This window comes from Geotrypetes seraphini, chromosome 1 (assembly GCF_902459505.1).
Source record: "Geotrypetes seraphini chromosome 1, aGeoSer1.1, whole genome shotgun sequence".
In the NCBI taxonomy this organism is placed as follows: domain Eukaryota; kingdom Metazoa; phylum Chordata; class Amphibia; order Gymnophiona; family Dermophiidae; genus Geotrypetes; species Geotrypetes seraphini.
In genome coordinates this window covers 170914130-170932392 of record NC_047084.1, presented here as the reverse complement: position 1 = coordinate 170932392, position 18263 = coordinate 170914130, and positions in this window count along the sequence as shown.

Below are 18263 nucleotides of genomic sequence, written 5' to 3'. Positions count from 1 at the left end.
TTCAAACATCCAGAATTCAATACAACCCAAAATCAGACTCAATCAAATATTAGCAGCAAAATCACAAAAATAGTTTTTCACAGTTCATTCTCCAAATCATTTAGCTCCTCCCACAAACTTATCTTGTTGCCTTTAAGTCCCAGCAGATACTTTAAACATTTTCTCTCAAAATTCAACATCAGAACAAAACAGATTTTGTAAATCCAAATATTGGCAGGTAGAGTTGCATAATCTTGACAAGGGCCTTGTTTTGTGGACACCCCGCCACACCCTCTTCCTAACAATATTCTCTCTCCATCCTTCCATTCATCTTCTTTCTCTCTGCCATCTTTACATCCAGCATCTCCCCTCCCTCTCCTTATCCTTCTACCTAGCATCTTTCATTTTTCTCTCTCTTTCTTTCTCCCCATTTTAATCCATTGTTTTTCTCTCCCCTTCCATTCTGCGTATTCCTTCTTTCTATCTCTCTTCTATCAAGTATCTTTTCTTTTCATCACCCTCTTTTTTCCTTTGGCATCTTCTATTCCCAACTGCTGTTGTTGCTTTTTCCAACCTGCAGCAGCAGCAAAACAATATCATGCAGTTGGGGGACTAGTCTTTATGTGCACACTGTAGGATCTTCCAATCTCCTGCCCCCTCTGATGTCAACTTCCTGTTTTGACCATATACAGGAAGACTGTAGCCTCATGCCTGCTGGTTGTTTTGCCACTTTTTTTACTGGTCAGGAAAAGCAGCAGCAGCAATAGCAGTGGTGGCAGAAGAACTTAAGAACATAAGAAAAGCCCTCACCGGATCAGACCGAGGTCCATCCAGTCCGGTGATCCGCACACGCGGCGGCCCTTTTAGGTACTCCTGAATGGAGACCCAGATATACCATAGCCCTCAATAAGATTTGCAAGAAGGTGTGCATCCAACTTGCGCTTGAATCCCAGAACAGTAATCTCCGTCACAACATCCTCCGGGAGAGCATTCCAAATTCCCAGCACGCGCTGTGTAAAAAAGAACTTCCTGACATTCGTCCTGAACCTGCTGCCACTCAGTTTCAGTCTGTGACCTCTTGTCCGTGTCACATCCGAAAAAGTTAGTAATGCTTCTTCTTGGTTGATTTTATCAAATCCCTTTACTATTTTAAAAGTCTCTATTAAATCCCCTCTCAGTCTTCTCTGCTCGAGGGTAAACAATCCCAATTTCCTAAGGCGTTCATTGTAGCTCAATTTCTCCAATCCATTGACAAGTTTCGTAGCTCTCCTCTGTACCCTTACCAGTAGAATTATATCCTTTTTGAGGTATGGAGACCAGTGTTGGACACAGTATTCCAACTGTGGTCTGACCATTGCTCTATAAAGTGGCATTATTACATCTTCCGATCTACTCGTGATCCCTTTCTTAATCATGCCCAACATCCTGTTTGCTTTCTTCGCCGCCGCCACTGCACATTGTGCCGAAGGCTTCAGGGTTCTGTCAATCAGTACCCCCAAATCCCTTTCTTGTTCGCATTTTGCTAATGTCACCCCCAACATCTTATACTCGTGCTCTTTGTTTTTTTTTCCCTAGATGCATCACCTTGCATTTGTTTATGTTAAAATTCATCTGCCACTTTATTGCCCATGCTTCTAGCTTGTTCAGATCCTTCTGGAGTTCCTCGCAGTCCCTTTGAGAGTCAACAGCCCGAGAGTCGTCTGCAAACTTTATTATATTGCAAGTTGTTTCCTCTTCCAGGTCGTTTATAAAAATATTGAAAAAGATAGGCCCAAGAACCGAGCCCTGGGGTACTCCGCTAGTCACCCTCTCCCAGTCCGAGAATTTCCCATTTATGCTAACCCTCTGTTTTCTGTTCTCCAACCACTTGCCAATCCATCTGTGCACTTCTCCTCCTACTCCATGGCTTAGTATTTTCTTCATAAGCCTTGCATGTGGAACCTTGTCAAACGCTTTCTGGAAGTCCAAGTAAACTATGTCCACTGAATCTCCACTATCCACTTGTTTGTTCACTTTCTCAAAGAATTGTAGTAAATTTGTCAAACATGACTTCCCTTTTCTGAATCCGTGTTGACTAGCCCTTATTAGGTTGTGATCCTCCAAATGTTGTACAATGTTGTCTTTAATCAGAAGGGAAGTGTTTGAGACTATGGAGGCGCAGCCTCTCTAAGCCTAGGGTGGGTGATGTGACATTTCCGGTACCAAGTCAATATTGAAGTAATTGAGATCAGGACATATTAAGGAGGTGAAATTCTAGATAACACTAATGACTGTTTTATGGAGTAACAGTTTCAGAAAACTGAATCCTGACAGGAGTCATTCCATGAGGTTGTCGATCAACTACTAGGCGTCTTTATAGAATTCAACTTATTTATTTAATTAATTTTTTTCTATCCTATTTTCTCCAAAGAGTTCAAAACAAGTTAAACATACATAATATACTGTTAGGTTACGATTTGCACTGGATTTCCCATAATCAGAGTACAAGTTTATGATACAAGATTTTATCCTAACTTGACACATACTGGGGGGGTCCAATATTAATTTATATATATGTATATATATATATACAGTCAAACCTCGGTTTACGAGTAACCCGGTTTGACCCAACCCGACCACGGGAACCAACAGTATTGCTCCCCCCAAGGCCACCGGCGCTTCTATCGCCTCTTCCCCCCCCCTCCCCAACTGGCCCTGTCCTTACCCCTGCACCACCGGTGATAAAAGTGCCTGCCGCTGGTCTGCTGCTGAGCCTTGAGCATCTGCTTCAACTTAGGCATTGCTAGGCACCGCTCTAAGTTCTGTGGTCAATTGCCACACCATTTAAGCTAATTAAAACAATTTGGGTTGCATGCAGATTTACTTCAGGACTGATTCTCCAAACAGTGTCCCAATTCCAGGCAGTAGTAGATGCCCTACCACCTTCTCACCAGCTGTATCTCTGCAGGTATGTGTAGCATGCCTGAAATGTAGGCCTGCAAAATACTAGAAACATAGAAACATAATGGCAGATAAAGGCCAAATGGCTCACCTAGTCTGCCCATCCACAGTAACCATTATCTCTTTCTCACTCTGAGAGACACAGTCTTTGTCTCCACCACCTCTTCTGGGAGACTGTTCCATGCATCTACCACCCTTTCTGTAAAAAAGTATTTCCTTAGATTACTCCGGAGCCTATTACCTCTTACCTTCATCTTATGCCCTCTCATTACAGAGTTTTCTTTCAAATTAAAGAGACTCGACTCATGCGCATTTACATTACATAGGTATTTAAATGTCTCTATCATATCTCCCCTCTCCTGCCTTTCCTCCAAAGTATACAGATTGAGATCTTTAAGTCTGTCCCCATATGCCTTATGATGAAAACCACATACCATTTTAGTAGCCTGTAATTCCCTACTTCTTCCTTACTTCCACTTTTGTGGAGAGGGACCACATTTGTCCTTCTCCAGTCCTCTGGTACCACTCCAGACTCTAGAGATTCTTTCAAAAGGTCAGTCAGCAGAGCTACCAGAACTTCCCTATCTACATTTCTCAATACCGAAATTAGATGCCACTTGCCATCAGCTAATCACAGCAGGGGAATTTCCCCCAATCAGCAGTCAGCAGGACTCCCTGAAACTGCGGAATTGGGAAGTCCTGCCAGCTCAGCTGATCCGGGGAAATTTCCCTGCCATGATCAGCTCAGTCAACTGCAGTAGGCAGAGGATACTCCACCCCCGAGATTAGCAGGAGGGATGCCTGCTCCTTCCTGCCTGAACGAGCCCCTTCTGACACCCTCCAAGTTTGGCAGTAGGGATGCCCATTCCCTCCTGCCTGAATGAGCCCCCCTAAACATCACCCTGATCCAAGATCAGCAGGAGGGTTGCCCATTCTCTCCTATTGGCAGGGTTCCCCGCTCCCATACTTCTACGAGTAAGGTCGGCTGAAGAGATGCCTAATCCTTCCGGCCAGCAAGCCTGCCTCTTAAAAATGGTGGGCCTTCCCCTTCCCAGTACGTCCTGGAATGTACTGGGAGGCACCTAAGGCCCCTCCTATGGGAGAGGCCTTTGGAGCCTGGACCAACCAGGGCCTTAGAAACATAGAAACATAGAGCATGATGGTAGAAAAGGGCCACGGCCCATCTAGTCTGCCCACACTAATGGCCCATCCCCTAACTACCTCCATGAAGAGATCCCACATGCCAATCCCATCTTTTCTTAAAATCTGGCACGCTGCTTGCCTCAATTACCTGTTGTGGAAGATTATTCCAGCGATCAACCACCCTTTCGGTAAAGAAATTTTCTGGTGTCGCCATGAAATTTCCCAACCCTGATTTTCAACGGATGCCCTCTTGTTGCCGTGGGTCCTTTAAGGAAAAAGAGATCTTCTTCCACCTCGATCATGTCTCCCCTCTCTCTGCGTTCCTCGAGGGAGTACAGCTGCAACTTACCCAGTCGTTCCTCATACGGGAGATCCTTGAGTCCTGAGACCATCCTGGTGGCCATTTGCTGAACCGACTCAACTCTCCGCACATCTTTTTGATAATGCGGCCTCCAGAACTGTACACAGTATTCCAGATGGGGTCTCACCATGGATCTGTACAACGGCATTATGACCTCGGGCTTATGGCTGACGAAGCTTCTACGGATACAGCCCATGTTTTGTCTAGCCCTGGATGAAGCTTTCTCCACTTGATTGGCAGTCTTCATGTCTTCGCTAATGATCACCCCCAAGTCACGTTCTGCTACAGTCCTTGCTAGGATCTCACCATTTAGGGTGTAAGTCCTGCATGGATTTTTGCCACCAAGGTGCATGACCTTTCATTTTTTGGCATTGAAACTTAGTTGCCAAGTCTTTGACCAATGCTCCAGAAGGAGCAGGTCCTGCGTCATACTGTCGGGCATTGAGCTTTTGTCGGGCACTGTGTTTTCATCTGTTGTGCGGTTGCCTACCATGTTGCATAGTTTGGCGTCATCGGCGAATAATGTAATTTTACCTCGAAGCCCCTCAGCCAAGTCTCTTACGAAGATGTTAAATAGGATTGGGCCCAAGACCGAGCCCTGCAGCACTCTGCTGATCACCTCTGTCATATCGGAGAGGGCACCTTTTACCACTAACTACCCTTTGAAGTCTACCTCTAAGCCAGTCCTTAACCCATGCGGTTAATATTTCCCCGGAAGGGGAAGGCCTGCATTTTTAAGGCATTGAGTAGGTCAAGTAAATTATTATGTCAAAGGTCTTTGAGAAATTACAGTCAATTACATTCTTTCTTCTACTTTTCCTAATTTCTACACAATAATATTTTTCATTCAAATGTAATATGATGGACTTGCATTGGTGAAATAAAAAATAGTTCCTTATCAGCAAGGCTTTTCTTCTCTCTATAGGCATCCCCTTCTCCACCATTGCTCCTGAATTTCTAGGGGTAGAGCTTTTTCTCTCGTTTCTCTCTTTTTTCCCTAGAAATCTGCTAAAGAACTCCTACTGCATTCACTTTCTCCTCTTTATCTTCCTCCCAGATTTTATTGACAAGATTTCTTTATCCCTGGCCTACTCTATTTGCACGTCACATGTTTATTTACCTAATTTATAGTCTGCTTTTTGTCAATCACTCAATTTCCTGATTCCCTATTCTTATGCCTGGGGACTTTGTATATTCCATCACACCTGTGTGAAAGCAAATATCTGAACATGTAGCTTGATATGCAATATATCAAAAATTCCTTCAGAACTTACTACATCTATGGAAAAATATTTTTCATCAGATTTGACAAATTTCCCAGCAACCCAGGGACAAATCTGAAATAAAACAAACCAGACGGCAGTCAATTTGAAATCTACTTGTGTTAAGCTTATCCCTGTATTTTTCATACATCATCATTTATTTGCCAGTGTTTTTGCAGCAACCCAATTATCCCAGGGCAAGTTAAAGCCAATAAATTAGTAATCCATAATATGGCTTTAGTGTACTTTTAGCATATTTCAGAATAGACTGTCCGTGTCATAGAACACAGGATTGCATGTGGTCATGAGACACTATCTGAAAAACAAATTAATGGATAATGCAGTCTCTCCAAGGGTATTTGCAAGACATTCTGTTCCATGTATTGTGCACCTAATTTATGAAACGTGCTTTGTTAGATGTAGCACTCTCTCTCTCAAAAAAAAAAAATTAGTTTATGTAGAGGTAATGAAAGAGAGCTAATCTTTAAGAGGGTTTCATCTCAGTTTGCTTTTCTCATGTGTGTTGCCATATACTCGAGTGCAATTCAATATATTGTGATTTATCTGAGCAAAGAAAAAAAAATCTAAATACAGCTTTTTTGATTCATCTAGGACACATTTGCGGTGGTGAATTTATTCATTGAAGTATTAGTATAATTTGAATCAGGCTCTTTGTTTTTGCTGCTTATAAGAGGTACAGTAGAAACCATGCTAATATTACAAAATGAAATAATTGTATGCCAGAGCAACCCAATTGTGAAGAAAATAATTTCTTCAGTTAAAATCTAGAGTATCGGCTTTTTCTTAAAAGTCCCATGTAAGTTTATAATTAAAATAAAGGAAAAAGAATTTCATTTTTTGGGATCCCACTCAACTTCAGCAATTTCTTAAATTTTCAGGAACAAGAAAAAGATAAAAGGAAATAACAATGGAACTGGTCTTTGTGAGGAGTTAGAGCTCTTTTTACTAAGGTGCACTAACGTTTTTAGTGCGCACACAAAATTACCATGCGCTACACTGCGCGGTGCGCTTCTAGAATAATGCCAGCTCAATGCTGGCATTAAGGTCTAGCACGCACGGCAATTTAGCGCGCACTATTCCGCGCGTTAAGGCCCTAACGCACCTTTGTAAAAGGAGCCCTTAGTGTAATACAGCACTAGAAGTGATTTAAATTGGGAAATTCCTGAGTTCTATATTTTCTTTTATAATGAATGGAAATTGTGGCAATCCCTCCAATTTAATGTGGGCTAGAAACATTTACATGAGCTATTGCCTTTTTTTTCTTGTATATTTTTGTATCTTTATTCTTTACTGTTCTCTAAGAATTCTATGATGAAAAAAGGTGCGCTAGCGTTTTTAGCGTACGCACCGGATTAGCATGCGCTATAGCGAGCGCTAGCCAAAATATTACCGCCTGCTTAAAAGGAGGCGGTAGTGGCTAGCGCATGTGGTATTTTAGCGTGCGTTAAGTGTGTGCTAAAACCGCTACCGCACCTTTGTAAAAGGAGCCCTAAATAATATCAGGGAGAAGGTTGAACTCTGTGGCACCCCACAACCTGTTTTCCAACTGGTAGATAATAGACCATTCATTTCAATCCTATAATCGATGTGACAAAACCCCCAATTGTGTAATATAAGTAAAAGTAAATTATGATCAACAAGGTCAAAGGCACTGGAGAGATCAAATTGTATTAATAAAGCATTCTGGCCTCAGCCGAGTAATGATCTGCCTTTAGCCACTAGCGAACAAAGCAAGGTCACGAAACTAAAGGCTCCTTTTACTAAGCTGCGATTGCGTTTTTAGCGCATGCTAAACCCACGCTACGCGGCTAGAACTAACGCCAGCTCAACGCTGGCATTAGCGTCTAGCGCACGTAGCAATTCAGTGAGCACTAAGTGCGCTAAAACATCTATCGCAGCTTAGTAAAAAGAGCCCTAAAACTAGACCTGAACCCCGACTGAATTGGATGCAATAAAGAAGAACACCAGATTCATCTGGTATGATATAACATTAGCTGAGCTGATGTCACCGGCTGGTAATATTTATTGAATGATGGTGTGTGTAAAATGGGAGGGAGGGCAGAGGGTGAGGGGAATATATGAGGTGTTGTCAAGGGTCTGTAGAATAAGGATTGACAAGTTTATAAGAGGAGGTAAGAAAGAGTTAATAGAGCTTGAAAGAAAGAAAAATGATTAGGGAGGTTTCTAAGGTGATGGGGTGGAGCAGTCACGTGATTGGTTGGATGTTGTGGCAGGCTGGAGTGAATTCTCTGAGGAAAGGGGAACGGTACAGTAGTCTATTCAGGAAAAGATTATCCCTCCCTCCCTCCCATTTGTGCTGGTGTTATGTTTTGTGTCAGTGTTATGGGGTGGGATGGGGGGTGTACATGTTATATGTCGATTTGGGTGGGTTTGGTGGAGCTTATGGGGTTGGGGGGAGGTGGTCGCAGCTTTGGGTGGGGCGGAAAATGTGGTTTGGCCCAGTTGGATCTGGGAGATGAGCAGTTAATAAATAAATAAATAAATGTAACACTCGTATGCGATGTAACACTCGTATATGATACCGCTGCAAGGGGAAGCATGGCCTTGCGTCACCTTAGATCATGTTTGGGGGGAGGGGAAGCATGGCCTTGCATCACTGTGGGTCATGTTTAGGGGGAGGGGAGGGGAAGCATGGCCTTGCGTCACCGTGGGTCATGTTTGGGGGAATGTTATAAATTTAAAGACTTAACGGGAGCTAGTTTCGACACCGAATAGCTCCCTGGGTGTGTGTGAAATATGCATTGGGGGTTTGTTGGTTTTTGGACACAGATTGTATTGTAAGTGGAGATAATATTCAGACACATAATAAAGCTGTGGCCAAACATTTATTCCAATAAAACTGAGTTGTGTGATTATTGATTGATAGTGATTCGCTTTCAGTTGCAGGTGACGGGAATGTGAATGCTAATGTTAATCAAATTGTCCAAATATTCTGTCACTTTCATTGCAACCCAACCTTCCATTATCATAGTAAACAATGGTACTGAAGCTATCAGTCGATAATTTGTGACATCTTGCATCTTTTCAAGTGTGATGGGAGGACAAAGCAAGGAACATTTCTTTTAAGAGGTGATAATTTAAAAAATCAATGTTTTGAACTTTCTGCTAACATGTCTCGCAACTTTCAGTATAAGGTCAAGTTTCTTCTAACTTTCTGCTGTACTCGGGTAAGCACATTTTACAGTAGCTAAGTCCTGTATTTGTAAAAATAATGTGTTTCATTTACCTTGTATGTTACTTCCCATTGTTCTGGTCCTTTTAGGTAATTAGAGTGAGTATTAGTGTTAAATTATGTTAGTAATTACAGTACAATGATAAAACCTGAGGCTATTGATCCAAGTAATCTTTGTACTTATCTTTTATTCAGTACACAGTTTGAAAGTGATTCATTCTGCTTCAAGCTATACAGTAGTTAGTAAAATGAAAGATAATAACTTTTTTTTTTCATAGCCTGTGGGGGTCCATAGCCTACATCATATCTTGCTCCTAAGGTCAGAATTTTATAAAGGAATACAATTATTTAAACTATGCTACAGAATTTTCATTATCTTATGCAGTGTATCATGATTATTGTTTACATTTGAATTAGATACTTGCACAGTATACTTGCAAAAGTATACATCAATGTTGTATTTAAAATTTTTTTAAAAAATATCTGTTTATTAACAGTGGTAATGAGAATACACATAGGAATCCAATACATTAAAGTGAAATCACACAGCAGTAACACTTCACTAATTGTATGCCATGTGAAAGCCTGCTTTTTCTATGGTTACATCTGTTTTTTTTTCTATTTATGCATTCTTGAGCTGCATTTAAATTGTAATTACTTTTTTTTTTAGTAGTAGTGAATGCTTTCATCTTAGTAACCCCATTAGATTTATTTTGTTGACTTTATAATGAGAGTTTAATTCAGATATTATGGATGCAAATTAGAGATTTTGGTTCACCAAACTTATTTTTTGGCATCTGGAGGGTGAGGGCTGGCAATATGAAAGTATTAAAACATATACCGTATCATACAATGTCTTATATCCTGCAATTCTCTAAAAGGAATTTATGCAGTTTAAAATAAGAATTGGATCTAGTTTTTCAAACTACATTTTTTAAAGTCAGATCTTGTGGTTGTTAAAGGGAAGAGGTGAAAGATAGGAGGTTATCTATATAGAGAAGAGGTATGACTTTAGTTTCTGCTTAGTCAGATGAAAGACCCCTACCTCAATGCTCATCCAAGCAAAGCTGACACTCCAGCCAAGAGGAATACTTTGAGGAGTCAGATTCAGACCTTTCCTGGAAAATGGATCAGTATTCACAGGACCTCTCTGCTGAGGAGTGCTAAGGCCGCACCTGGAGTACTGTGTTCAGTATTGGTCACCGTACCTTAAGAAGGATATGGCAATACTTGAGAGGGTCCAGAGCAGAGCGACACGAATGATTAAGGGCATGGGAAACCTTTCATACACTGAAAGATTGGAGAGGCTGGGGCTCTTCTCCCTGGAAAAGCGGAGACTCAGGAGACATGATAGAGACCTACAAGATCATGAAGGGCATAGAGAAATTAGAGAGGGACAGATTTTTCAAACTTTCAAAACATAAGAACAAGAGGGCATTCGGAAAAGTTGGAAGGAGACAGATTCAAAACGAATGCTAGGAAGTTTTTCTTTACCCAGCGTGTGGTTGACACCTGGAATGCGCTTCCAGAGGACATAATAGGACAGAGTACGGTACTGTAGTTCAAGAAAGGATTGGACAATTTCCTGCTGGAAAAAGGGATAGAGGGTTATAGATAGAGGGCTACTGCACAGGTCCTGGACCTGTTGGGCGCCGCGTGAGCGGACTGCTGAGCACAATGGACCTCGGGTCTGACCCAGTGGAGGCATTGCTTATGTTCTTATGTTCTTAACCCTTTCCACCACCTGAGAAGCATAAATCTCCAGAAAACAATTAATCAGACAATACTCTTACAATTTGAAATGGAGGAGAAACCTTGTTCCATGGAGTGGTACAAGTTGCCTGTGAATTTACGACATCTGGAAAACCTACAGGATTTTAAGAAACTGTTAAAGAAACATCTGTTTTGCATTATGAAATGTGACATCTAATGATACAGTGGTAGTGAAAATGGTGCTAAAAATTGAAATCATGCTTTGTAGTTGAATTATGTCATTTGGTAATATGTTGAAACCGATTGAACAGCAGATTTTATGTTGTTTGTTTAATTATTTAGTATGTGTTGTAATTGTTTTTATTATGTATGTTTGTTTTGTGATCTGCCTTTGATAAAGGTAGACTAGAAATAAACTAAACTTTTTGAGGTATTCAATTATGACTCCCCTCCTAGAGAGGGTCACCCCTTCACAGAGTTAGGAAGGATGTCTCTTTTCAAAAACTAGGAGTATCTACTAACAGTGTAAGTTGTCCCTAGAAAAATTGATACTGCATACAAAATTCAAAAATGTTCTGGATTTGACAGAATTCAATTACCAAATCAATCTCATTGAAGTTTCCTGACATAAAGTATGAAAAATTTTGTACAATAATACAAAGTATGATTATGTCCTATTTTGATTATTGTAATACTATATTAATGGGGATACCAAGAAATTTCCTGAAATTGCTTCAATCTACTCAAAATACTGTGGCTAGGATAGTGTATGGAACATCAAAGTATGATCATGTTATGCCTGTTTTGAAAGCCTTACACTAGCCACCTATTGAATCCCATATCCATAACTGAAAACAGCCAAGGGGATGAAGCTAGAGGACCTTACTGGACTATCACAAAACCAATTTCTTTTTAGATCTGTAATTCATCAAGTTGCTAGTACTCGAGCATGAGTCAATGGCACCTAAGAAGAAGAAGATCCAATATAAAATCTTGATGTTGGTATTTAAAGCCTTGATTAGCAAAATGTCTATGATTCTTGTTGCTTTCCTGCATATTCATCATGTTGTGTGATTTTTACATTCTTGTATGACCAATATGATTGATGCTCTTTCTTTTCATCTAATTTATCTTGAAGAATGTAGAAATTCTATTTTCTACATTAGAAGCCCATCAATTTGAAATATCCTTCCAGATCAAATTAGAATAATAAAAGATCTTGAAAACTTTTTCTTTCGGGAAGCTTTTGAAACCTGGATTGGTTGCATTGCTATTATTTATCAGATGTTAGAAGACTCAAATGTTAGAATCATGATGAATCAGATGGACATTGGAGTAATGAAAATCAAGGAAGCAGAGATTAATTTCTTGACATTTTTGGTCCTTGTTTCCATCTCTGAGGGAGGCCAAGGAATAACAACCAGACACAAACTGAAGTTTGAAACATAAAGGCCTTTATGAGAGAACAATTGGTGCCTGCTCAAATCAGGCACTATCCACCCAAGCATCTCTCACCAATCCATGGGCTTCAGGTCATTTTATTAACTTTATGACATTATTTCATTCATTATTATTCATATGAAAGTTAATATGTACATCAAGTTTCAAGTTTATTAGGAGACTTGATCAATCGCTTAATCAGATATTCTAAGCGATGTACACATTAAAATTTACAATTATTAAATAAAAAATAAAAAATAAAACAAATACAGTACATACAATTACTTAAATAATGGGTAAGAACTCTTAATTTTAACATTGATAAACATGGGAAAGGAGGGATGAAATACAATTTATAAAGTAAAGAAGAAACAATGAGGGAAAATACAATGGGAAATAGTTAACACAGGTATGATATAAGAAAACATGATACTGAAACTGTAAAATTATGTTGTAAAAGCATCTTTAAAAAGGAAGGTTTTAAGTTCAGTTTTAAATTTTCCAAGTTCTTTCTCCTCTCGTAAAAAAATAGGGAGGTCGTTCCATGTTTGCGGTGCAGTACATGAAAAAATAAATTGTCTCCTTGTATTGATAATTTTTAATGAAGGGATAGATAGCAGATTTTGTTCGCTAGATCGTAGAATTCTCTTTGTAGAATATGGAATAAGTAACCTATATAAAAATGCAGGGGTCTTATTGATCAAAGTTTTAAAGATAATTAAGCATAATTTATAAGTAATTCTGTAAATAACAGGAAGCCAATGAGCCTCTTTGAGAAGTGGCGTTACATGATCAAATTTTTTTGAATTGGTTATTAATTTTATAGCTGTATTTTGTATAATTTGTAATCGTTTAATTTCATATAGTGCAATTCCTTTGAATAAAGAATTGCAATAATCAATTTTAGACATCACCAAAGAGTGAATCAATATAGTAAGTGATTTGGGACAGAGAAATTTCGAAATGGAACGAATTTTACGTAACCTATAAAAGGTGATTTTCACAATGTTACTGATATGATCGTGGTAAGTTTATTATCAAAAATTACCCCTAAAATTTTTGTATTTTTGACTAATTGTAGGGGAACATTATGAATAGAAATTGGAGAAACAAGAGGAAAACTTTCTTTCCAGGGAAATAGCATAACATTGGTTTTATTGATATTAAGTGCCAGTCTGTTTTTATCTAGCCAATGATATACTTGATCTAGTTTTTCATTAATGACCAAAATTTCACTTAGATTATTGTTATTTAAGGGGTGCAATAATTGAATATCATCGGCATAGGCAAAAACATGAAATCCTACAATTACAATACAATTACATCATTAAGATCCAATGACAAATTGCATATGACTGCATTTTGCCACTAGGTCCATATTTGGTTCATTGGTTATATGATTTCTTGGTTTAATTAATCAAGCACAATTAGTTTAACTCCTGTCAGCAATTTAGGGGTTACATCTAGACCAGGGATCTCAAAGTCCCTCCTTGAGGGCCGCAATCCAGTCAGGTTTTCAGGATTTCCCCAACGAATATGCATTGAAAGCAGTGCATGCACATAGATCTCATGCATATTCATTGGGGAAATCCTGAAAACCCGACTGGATTGCGGCCCTCAAGGAGGGACTTTGAGACCCCTGACCTAGACTATCTGTTCTAGGACTTAGGAATTAGGTCAGTAAACATGGCACTTCCTCTATTCTGTCATTGGGACCTTTAATTACCCAATCTATAGGAAGTAGCAGCTGGGACAAACATCTATTTTAAAACATTAGGGGCTCCTTTTACTAAGGTGCGCTAGCGTTTTTAGCACACGCTACATTGCAGTGCATGCTAACCCCGCGCTATGTGCCAAAAACTAACACCAGCTCAATGGAGGCATTAGCGTCTAGCGCGCATGGCATTGCGCTAAAACAGCTAGCGCAGCTTAGTAAAAGGAGCCCTAAGCAGCAGCTTGGCATTAATGTTAACGAAGCAATATTCTTTTCATTGTAATTTTAAAGTATTTCTCTTTCAGCTTCAGCTTCATCTTCATCTTCTATTTATCTATATTGGTGTCTTTCTTCAGGTATCCCAGGTAAGGGGTGTCTCACACATATTGTGGTATGCCCCCCCCCCCATCAACATGATTTTATTCTGTTTATATATTGTGCAACTTTATGTCATGGTTGTATTGTACTAAATAACACTTAGTATGCAAAGTTGTAATTCACCTAGAAGCTTATCAATAGAGCAGAATATAAATATTTTGATAAATAAATTCCTTGGTTGTGGAATCCACTTTAATGTATACTCACTATACAGAATCCCATTCATCTGCTAGAACTTTAAACTTCTTTGGTAGGCAGGTATTTCTGGACTTCTGTGCTAGCCAACTGCACCAACTCTATTTATGTCTGTATTTCAAAGGATGCTTTCATTTGCTGACTTCTTTCCTCCTGAAAAGACTTCTTAGTTTCTTAAACTTCACAAGAAATTACTTTGCTGGCTGATTGTATCTCCTTTACAATATGCTCAGGCAGGGCTGACCATTCACAGTCACATTACTGCTTACAGTGTAAGGGCCATGGCTACATCAGTAGTCCATTTCCGTTCAGCATCCATTGAAGAAATTTGCAAGGCAGCAACATGGTCATTCATCCATACTTTCACTGTCTAGATCAAAATTCCAGGCAGGATAGACAGTTTGGACAAGCTGTTCTGCAAAATCTTTTTACTACTTGAACACCAACTCTGCCCATCCTGCCAGCTCTTTTCTTCACCAAGCTAACTATCTACTTCAGTCACCAAGCTCATTTATAAATATATGAGCCTGGTAGCTAGTGAGTCTCCTATATGAGAATATTATGCCTGCTTGTCCTCGGAGAAAGCAAAGTTACTTACCTGTAGCAAGTGTTCTCTGAAGACAGCAGTCATATATTATCACATCCCTCCCTTGAAGTTTTCTTCTTACCTTTTGCTCGAGCGTCATGCAACAAGGCACCCATGCATTTAAATTTAAATTCATCAGGCTTTGTATCACAGTTTTTGTCTTTATTTAAAATTGGCAAAACAAGTATATCATCCTTTGTGTTCTCTGAGATTTGAGAATACTTATTTGCTTATTGTTGATCTGCAACATTTTTTCTTTTGAGGAAACTAGACATAGAACCTTTTAAACTATTGCACCAAGGGAATAGAATCAACTACCAATCACCTGCTAAAAGCTGCTAAAAGAACTGTTGGTATTTAAGAGGTTCTTAAAATAGCATTTGTTTAAGACAGCATATAGACTGTACTTGCATTTTTTAAGAACTAGGGACATGAGTTTAATTGGACTGTTTGGTTGTGATTTATAATTTTTGTTTATTTATATATACTGTACAGTATATATTTCAATCATGAGTTGGGCCAATGTGCCTCAGGCCCCGCCCCCAGGAGGGGCCTAAGGCTCCCGGGCCTATTCTGATTGGCCCAGGCGCCTTAGGACCCACCTGTGGGTGGGGCTTTGGGACGGCTGAGCCAATCCGGCCTCATTCTGCTGGTGGCTGCCTGCCGGACAGGCGGGTTTGGCTTCCGTCTGTCCAGCCAACTGAAACAAAGGTACGGGAAGGGGGTGGGGGTGGGGGTGTCGTGGGGGTCGGCCAGAGGGTCGCGGGTCGGCTGGAGGGGACGGTCAGGGGTTCTGGGGGGAGGGGGGGTTGCGTCGAGGGCAGGAGGGCCTGGGATCCCTCCTGCCCGTAATGTAGTGCGGGGTGGGGGTAGGGGGTCGCCGTGGCCAGGAGGATTTGGGCTTCCTCCTGGCCCATTCAAGTAGCGGTGGGGGGGTCGCCGCAGACCAGGAGAGCCTGGGCTCTCTCCTGGTCCACTCGATTCGGGTGTTGCCTGGGCCAGGAGGGCTTGGGCTCTCTCTTGGCCCGAACGAGTCAGGGGTGCCGCGTTTAGCCAGGGCAAGAGGGCTTGAGCTTCCTCTTGCACCGATATGTCGGGGGTGCCGCGGTTAGCCGGGGCAAGAGGGCTTGAGCTCCCTCTTGCCCCGATATGTCAGGGGTGCCGTGGTTGGCTGGGGCAAGAGGGCTTGAGCTCCCTCTTGCTCCGTTGTTAATTGAGAGGGGGGGTGATGGATCACGGCAGGAGAGATGTCTCATCTCCCCTACTGCGATGCCATCACTCCTCTACCGGAATTACCGCGGGTAGCGGCAGTTCAGGTAGAAGAGTGATGGCATCGCGGTAGGGGAGATAAGCCATCTCTCCTGCCACGATGGTTAGGTTGCCGGGCCGCTGAACTGATGGCGCCAGCGGCCATCAGCTCAATGGCCCCTTTTTTCGGCACTTAAACCTGGTTTTATTTTGTCTAAGTCAAAAAGGTCTAAGTGCCGACTAAACTGTTTTGGTTATACCTGTTGTACGCCTAGGTGTAGGTCGGCCCACCTCCCGCCCACTGCCCGCCCTTTCCCCTCCTCTAAACACACCTCTTTTCTCTCTGTGCGTTTAGAGGCAGGGGAAAGGCCTAAGCTGTTTTTAGATACGTCTAAAAACAAGCTTTGGTTATGGGTACTTGGACGATCAGGCTTTTTGATCGTCCAAATAGCCATTTAGGACACTTTTTAGACGTTTTTTTTTTTATTATTATTACCCCCATAAGTTTTGATTGACTTTCTAAACGTTTGGTGGAAAGTGTGTTTGAGATGAAGTTGGTTAAACATTTATTCCATTTGCCTGCTTGGAATGATAATGTTCTATCGAGGTATGTCTTGTAGGTACAGTCCTTTAGGGATAGAAAAGTGAACAAATAGGCACTGCGTGTATTAGTAGGAGTCACTGCATGCTATTGGTGAAAAACTAAAGGCTTTAAAAGGTATGGGGTAGAGTTGAGAGACCTGTGGGGGAGGGAGAATGCCAGTCAGGACAATGGGGTTGCCCTCTCACGTTGGCCTCCAGCCCACCCAAAATTCGGTGTCTGGCTTTGTCCTTGCTCCGAGGACATGGTAACACAATATACCATTTGGGTATTACTAGTTTTCCTATTCAATATTCTTTTAAATAAGCTATTGCGTTAGGTTTGTCTACAGTATATGCTTTGGGTGATTTGTGTCTTTCAACATTTTGTTTATCTTGTGACAGTGCTTCTGTCAAATAGATACAACTGAAGGAAAAACCAGAGGGCATGGATTGAAATGGCATACATGCAACTGCCTCTCCCAGTCAGGTCTTCTTATTAGCTGTCATTCCTGTAGGGAAGGCAGAGTATCATGTAATCTCTGCAGTAGTTTAAATTACATATCTCTGTGTCTTTGACAGTGTGACAAAACAGTGATGTGCAGGCAAGAACAAGCAATGTTGATGGAGTAATGTTGATGTTTAAGCCAGTCTTCTAGTCTGCTAGAAATAAATCACTCGACTCTGCACTATAAGGGAAGATTCTGAATATTTCAGACAGTAAGGGATAATCACCCTAAAAATTGCTATCCATGAAAGTCTTCTGAGTATGTATTAGTTGAACAGAGGGATTCTGTGTGTCCCAAATATTTATTTATTGTACTATTTGCCTGTAGGGCAGATAATATTTAGCTAGGATGATATTCAGAAAATGTATTAACATTTCCAGTATTTCTACTTAAAAGCACAATCCTGAATAATCATTTCCACCCCCCCCCCCCTCTTTTTTTTGACAGGGATAAAAAGGAGGCTTATTCAAGATGATAGAAAGTCAGGTTGAAAGTGAGGTCAAGAAGGTAGCAGCATTCTTGCTGACAAATATATCCTCTGTTCTTTTTTGGTGTTTTCACATTGTTTACTGCTTACCATAAGATCAAGCATGAGAGGTATATGATCAAGAGGAAGGTGTCTATAAAAGCAGCATATTTGTCTGTATAAAACACTAGTACAAATAAGAACATAAGAATAGTCTTACTGGGTCAGACCAATAGTCCATCAAGCCCAGTAGCCCTTTCTCACAATGGCCATTCCAGTTTATAGTACCTGGCCCAAACCCAAGGAGTAGCAATATTCCATGCTACCAATACAGGGCAAGCAGTGGCTTTCCCCATGTCTTTCTCAATAACAGACTATGGACTTTTCCTCCATGAATTTGTCCAAAACTTTCTTAAAACCAGCTACCCTATCCACTCTTACTTTATCCTCTGGCAACTATTCTCTGAGTGAAAAAAATTTCCTCCTATTGGTTTTAAAAATATTTCCATGCAACTTCCTCGAGTGTCCTCTAGTCT